The sequence below is a fragment of the Alligator sinensis genome, unplaced genomic scaffold (assembly GCF_000455745.1).
Source record: "Alligator sinensis unplaced genomic scaffold, ASM45574v1 scaffold706_1, whole genome shotgun sequence".
In the NCBI taxonomy this organism is placed as follows: Eukaryota; Metazoa; Chordata; order Crocodylia; family Alligatoridae; genus Alligator; species Alligator sinensis.
In genome coordinates, this window is record NW_005842683.1 from 1296 (window position 1) to 6554 (window position 5259).

Below are 5259 nucleotides of genomic sequence, written 5' to 3' on the forward strand. Positions count from 1 at the left end.
AATGGAAACCTGACATGACTTACGCTAACTTACATGTATAGGCCTAAAACAGTAATCACACAATATAAAAGCAGCACAAACATAATGATTATCACTTATAAAACAGTGGGTATCGATAGCAAAATAGCAGGGAACTTATTTGCAAAGATGGGAGAGAAAAATAAAACTTACTGCCCAGAATAAAATGTTAAAGCTTATCCTATATCTTAGTTTACTTATAATTATCTATAGGGAATAGAGAAGGAGAGAAAAAAGCCAGAAATGGTTGGGGAAGGGGAGGGAATGCATTTTAAAAGAAAAAGAAAACTGGGGGGTTTGCTACACTGTGACCTGTTAGTTACTTAAAAACTGAAAACACCACTTGGGAGAAGGATTTTGCTGAGGATGGTGGTGGGGAGTAATGTAGGGACCAACCTGTTAGATCTTGCACATTTCTGATATCTTGGACTCTCTAAATAAGGGGAAAGCTTCATCCCCAGGACTTCCTCTTGCAGGCTAGTTGTTTGGGAATTCAAATGGCTGTCTGCATTGCCTCAGCTATGTGGATTTCACCTACATCCCCACAATCTTCTTTCTCATAAAAGGCTCTCTGGAGGGCAAGTCTGAAAGAGCGCCTGAACCGGGCTGATGTTGCTGTGAGATGCATCGGATCCTAATGAACAAGATCAGATTGGAAATAACCATAATGGGAGTTATAATTGGGAAACCCAAAATTAAAAGTACATACCGTGTGATACGATACGTTTCCTTTAAACCATAAAACCAAGAAATGAAGATGAGTACATTTATGAAGGATGAGAAGGTCCACAACAGGGCAGACAAACAAGCAGACAAATGCTTTGGACGGTGAAATTTGTGCCAGATGGGACAGAGAACAGACAGACACCTCTCAATGCTGATGGCTGTCAGGAGACATATGCTAGCGGTGTATGTGAGCTGAGACGGTAGGGCTAAAATTTGTAAAACATTAGGTGAATGTTTACAAATGAAATGTCCAACTATATGAATTATGAGAAATGCAGCTAGGCTAAGCAGGAAACCCAGGTCAGTGACAGCCAAGTTCAGGATATAAACTGTGAAAGGGGTCCTCTTCATGCGGCAGCCAAGGAACCATAGAACCATCCCATTCCCCACCAGCCCGAACAGGCAGATAAGCACAGTGACAATGCTCTTTATCACTTGAGGTGAAAGAGGTTCACACTGAGTCCCGTTATGTGTATTGTTGTGCTCCAAGCTGGATTCTGTAGATGTTGTGTTCAGCTCTGTCATTATGAAAGCTCCCGTTCAGGATGGCAGACTCTCCTGGTTACTCTCTCTCAGAAGAACCTATTATACCAGATGAGACAGAGCATCATCAGGTGCTTTGACATTTTAACTGTGTCTGGATGAGCCAGGCCCCTTTGGGCACGTCCACATGAGATGCTAGATGTGCACTAGAGTAATTCTACTGCGCATTAGTGTATCATGGAGAAAGCCATGGTAATGTGCTAATGTACAGTAGGATTGGTCAACTGAGCATTAGCGTCACGTAAAAAATGTGTGCCGGCACTACTGCACAGTAGCTCGGATTATGGCACATTAAGTTAGAACCTGTTATTACAGGTAATAAACATGCCATAATTAGAGCGCATTAATGAACATGTAGATTTCCCCTCTCAGTGTGAATGAGGAATGCTACAAGAGAGAATTGTCCAAGGAGAATTGAGGTTCAAACAGACAGAGGCAAGTCAGGTGCATGGACACCAGCCATGAATAAAGAAAGAATTACACATGAAGGTAGACTGGGAGAGGGAGATGTGGAGAAAGAGAAAATGGAAGGTGTCATGAGTGCTGTATGAACAAAGCAAGGCACAGGGAAGTATCTGGGGTACAAGGCTGACAGAGATCTGGAGGAGAAAAAGGGAGAGAGCTGTCATGTGTCATCCTCCGTGGTGACAAAGTCCTTCCAGGATACTTACCCTCCTGGCCTCTCACACCTTGGTGTCCAGGGGACCCTGGGCTGAAGTAGATAATCTTCACCGCCTCAGTGTTTCATCATCGCCAACTGTGATTCCCAATAAAAGATGTATGTCTGAAAAACTCTTGCGGTGTAATTGCTCATCTAGGAATCAAATGTTCCCTTGCCAGTCCCTGCACATCGTTTGAGTGCCAGAGTCCGTTCAGCTCTGGTCTGGTCTGGTCTGGTCCACTCTATGCAGGGCTGGATGTAGGGTTTACACTGTTAGCGAGTTTTGTGACTACTGGAAGTTTCCTGAACTTGAGAAGCATCAGTGTGCTCTTCACTGCTTCTTATCTTCTAACCACGAAGGAAATGACAAGTGAAGAAGATATCTGCAAGAACTGATTAAAGGAAAAGAGCTATTGAGAACCATGAGGGTTGGAAAAGATCTCTCATTCCTTGCAGGGGAAACTTGGACCACACTGAAAGTGCACAAGGATTCAGGGCTGCCATCCCAAGGCAACCTCCACTGATATATGCAGGGCAAAATGTGGTAACACTTTATTCGAGGACATTGCAAAGTGCAATTGTATGGTTTTTCGACACATTACTGGGGTATACTGAGAGCCACCCAAGGGAGCAAAGCCCCATGGCTTTAAAATACTTGGTATTACTGAGGCTTGCTGAGAAATACTTGGGGAGCAAAAGCCTGGCTGAAGAGGCCCAGAGGTGGCCACACACAACCATCTGAGCTCACCCCTGCTCAGACCTAGTAAAAACTATCTGTTGCAGGTCAAGGAGTCTGCAGGTCTTCAGGACATGACATGGGCAAGGTAAGCTGACTCTATAGTCAGAGAGCGACTGTCCCATGTCCTCTGTTCATTCCCCATCTGCAAAATCCTGGCTGTCCCCATTGTCCCGAACTGGTATCCCCGACCTAATGGGCTCACAGTTCATTCCTGCCTGCGCAAGCTCCCTTGTTGCTGTTCACTTTGCTGTCAGCAAAGCAGCTTCCATTCATGCCAGTCCCAGGGATCTAGCCATCATTAGCAAACATAATGATGCCTCCTCTGCTGGTCCATGCCACTAGGACTCCCCCACCCCTTTGCCCAATGGCTGCTATGGGTGAAATCCTTGGGCCACGTGACAATTTGGGTGAAGGGAGGGAATACTTAGGGTGATGTCCTGACCCAGCAATGACCATTGCAGCCTATTGGGACACTTTACTGCTTTTTTTGGCTGTAATGGGAGCAGATGGGAGGGTGTTCTTACCAAGGTAAGAGCCTGTAGGTGGAATGAGCAGTCCTGCAGGTAGATGGCCTTGTAACCTGCCACACTTGTTAGGGACTTCATCTTATCTGGATGGTAGGAAAACTGGACAATGACAACCTATTTTCTCTTCTATTTTCAGGACATAGACCAGTGGCTGGTGAGTCCATCGTCTCTGGCTTTGATGATAGTCCAAGGCTGTAGTGTGAGACTAGGGCACAGATCACTCCCAGGCAGTGGAGGACTCATACTAGGATCAAGATGGAGATGCTGGCAGCTCTGATGGAGGTCTATTCTGAGAGGCAGGAACAGTATCAAGAATAGTGCATTGTAATGGTCCAGCATGACATCAAACCGTCCAAGTGGCTTGCCATGTGGCTGGCCAGACAAGCTGCTGAAGTTCATGTCTATTCCGGGATTGTTGCACAGCAGGCAGCAGATGCCCTGTCAGCGTCTGTGAGGATAGACTGGGTGTCTGTGGAGTGCATCATGTCTGTGTTAAACCTACAGACAGAATCCTTGGTGCTCCCTACATGACCTCACAGTACCACATGCCACCAGAGCACACCACTGGCCTCTGGGGAAACATGTTTCCGCAAGTCTACCAGCTCCCTCAGCCCGCACCCACATTGAAAATGCAGAGTGGCAACATCCTCCAACCTTTGGCCGTGTTCACACTGCAGCTTACCACACTGCCAGCAGCATCGGGTAGTGACTGAAGACCTCCTTCCATCTCAGTGTGTGGCAGTGTCAGCTGGGAATAAACCACACATGGCCCCTGAAAGCCTGTAGGAACTGCACTGGTAATCTCTGGGCAGGATCCAATGGTCCAGAAAAGAACAGACACCTTCATGGACTCTGCCACTGGAGGGGGAGAAGTGCGCCTCCAAGGTGCAAGTTTCTGGGGCCGGCTAGTTTCTGGGGTCACAAACTCCTTCAAGAGTGTTTTAGGCTGGACATAAAGAAGAACTTCTTTACTGTCTGAGCCCCCAATGCCTGGAATAGACTCCTTCCACAGATGGTGCAAGTACCTATTCAGGCATCCAAATGTTTCTTAAAGTGTCCAATCTTGCTGGGATTCTTTGATGCTAGTCTACTTTCTGCCCCTGGGGCATGGGGCTCAACTCGATGATTTCCCAAGGTTTCTTCCAGCCCTAACGTCTATGAAACCCTGATTTTCTTTAGAAACATAGGCAAGAACACATTAGAAGGAGAGGCAAGGAAAGCCTCTTCAGCTGGGCTCCTGTAGAAGCAGTGATTTCATAATCTCTAGTAAACACGCAGCCTGGAACCCACAATCCCGCTATCCCCACAGTCCCAGTGTCCATAAGTGAGACCTCTCCTTTCATTGTCCTCCCAATCCCTCATATTCTGCTACCGCCCACACTGGTATTGGTCATAGGAGAGTTCAGTTTTGTTTGACAAAGTTTAATAGGAAGCATATGATGAGGAAAAATTATATTAGGGAATGTCCATGCATCTGGCTTCCCTCCCTTCATGCCACTGCTCTGTCTCTCCCCCTAATGCCTTAAAACAGGGGTGGGCAAAATGTGGCCCACCAGGCCATTCTATCCGACCCACGGGTCCCCTAAAAAATTAAGAAAATTAATAGATATCTGCCCCTGGCTGCCTGTCATTTGGCTCCTGGTGCCTTGCAAAACTCAGTAAGCGGCCCTCTGCTGCAAATAATTGCCCACCCCTGCCCTAAAAAGTCATCTACAAGTGGCTTATGTGTGCAGTGCCTAGATATCAGTCTCCAAGGGGCACCCGGTCACCATGCACCCCTGGGTGGCATGGGATACTCTGCTTCCACAGTCCATGCCTTGGGAATGGACTCCCTCCTGATCTTGCAGATATTATGCAGGGCACAGGCAGAGCCAAAAAAACAGGGAACATATGGAAGTCACTGGCACCCAGACATGTCCTGATACACCTCCAGTGAGCCTTTAGGCATTCAAATGTGCACCTTGTGGCTGTCAAGTAACTGCTGAGGCTGTTGTTGTAGTTGAACAGTTCCTTACAGGCATGTAGCCAGCCCATGAATGGCTTCA

General features: G+C 47.0%; 1 pseudogene; it reads right to left on the bottom strand.

Moving 5' to 3' along the window:
- Positions 1 to 272: 272 nt before the first annotated feature.
- LOC112551964 lies at positions 273 to 2064 on the bottom strand (annotated as a pseudogene).
- Between the last annotated feature and the right edge of the window lie 3195 nt (positions 2065 to 5259).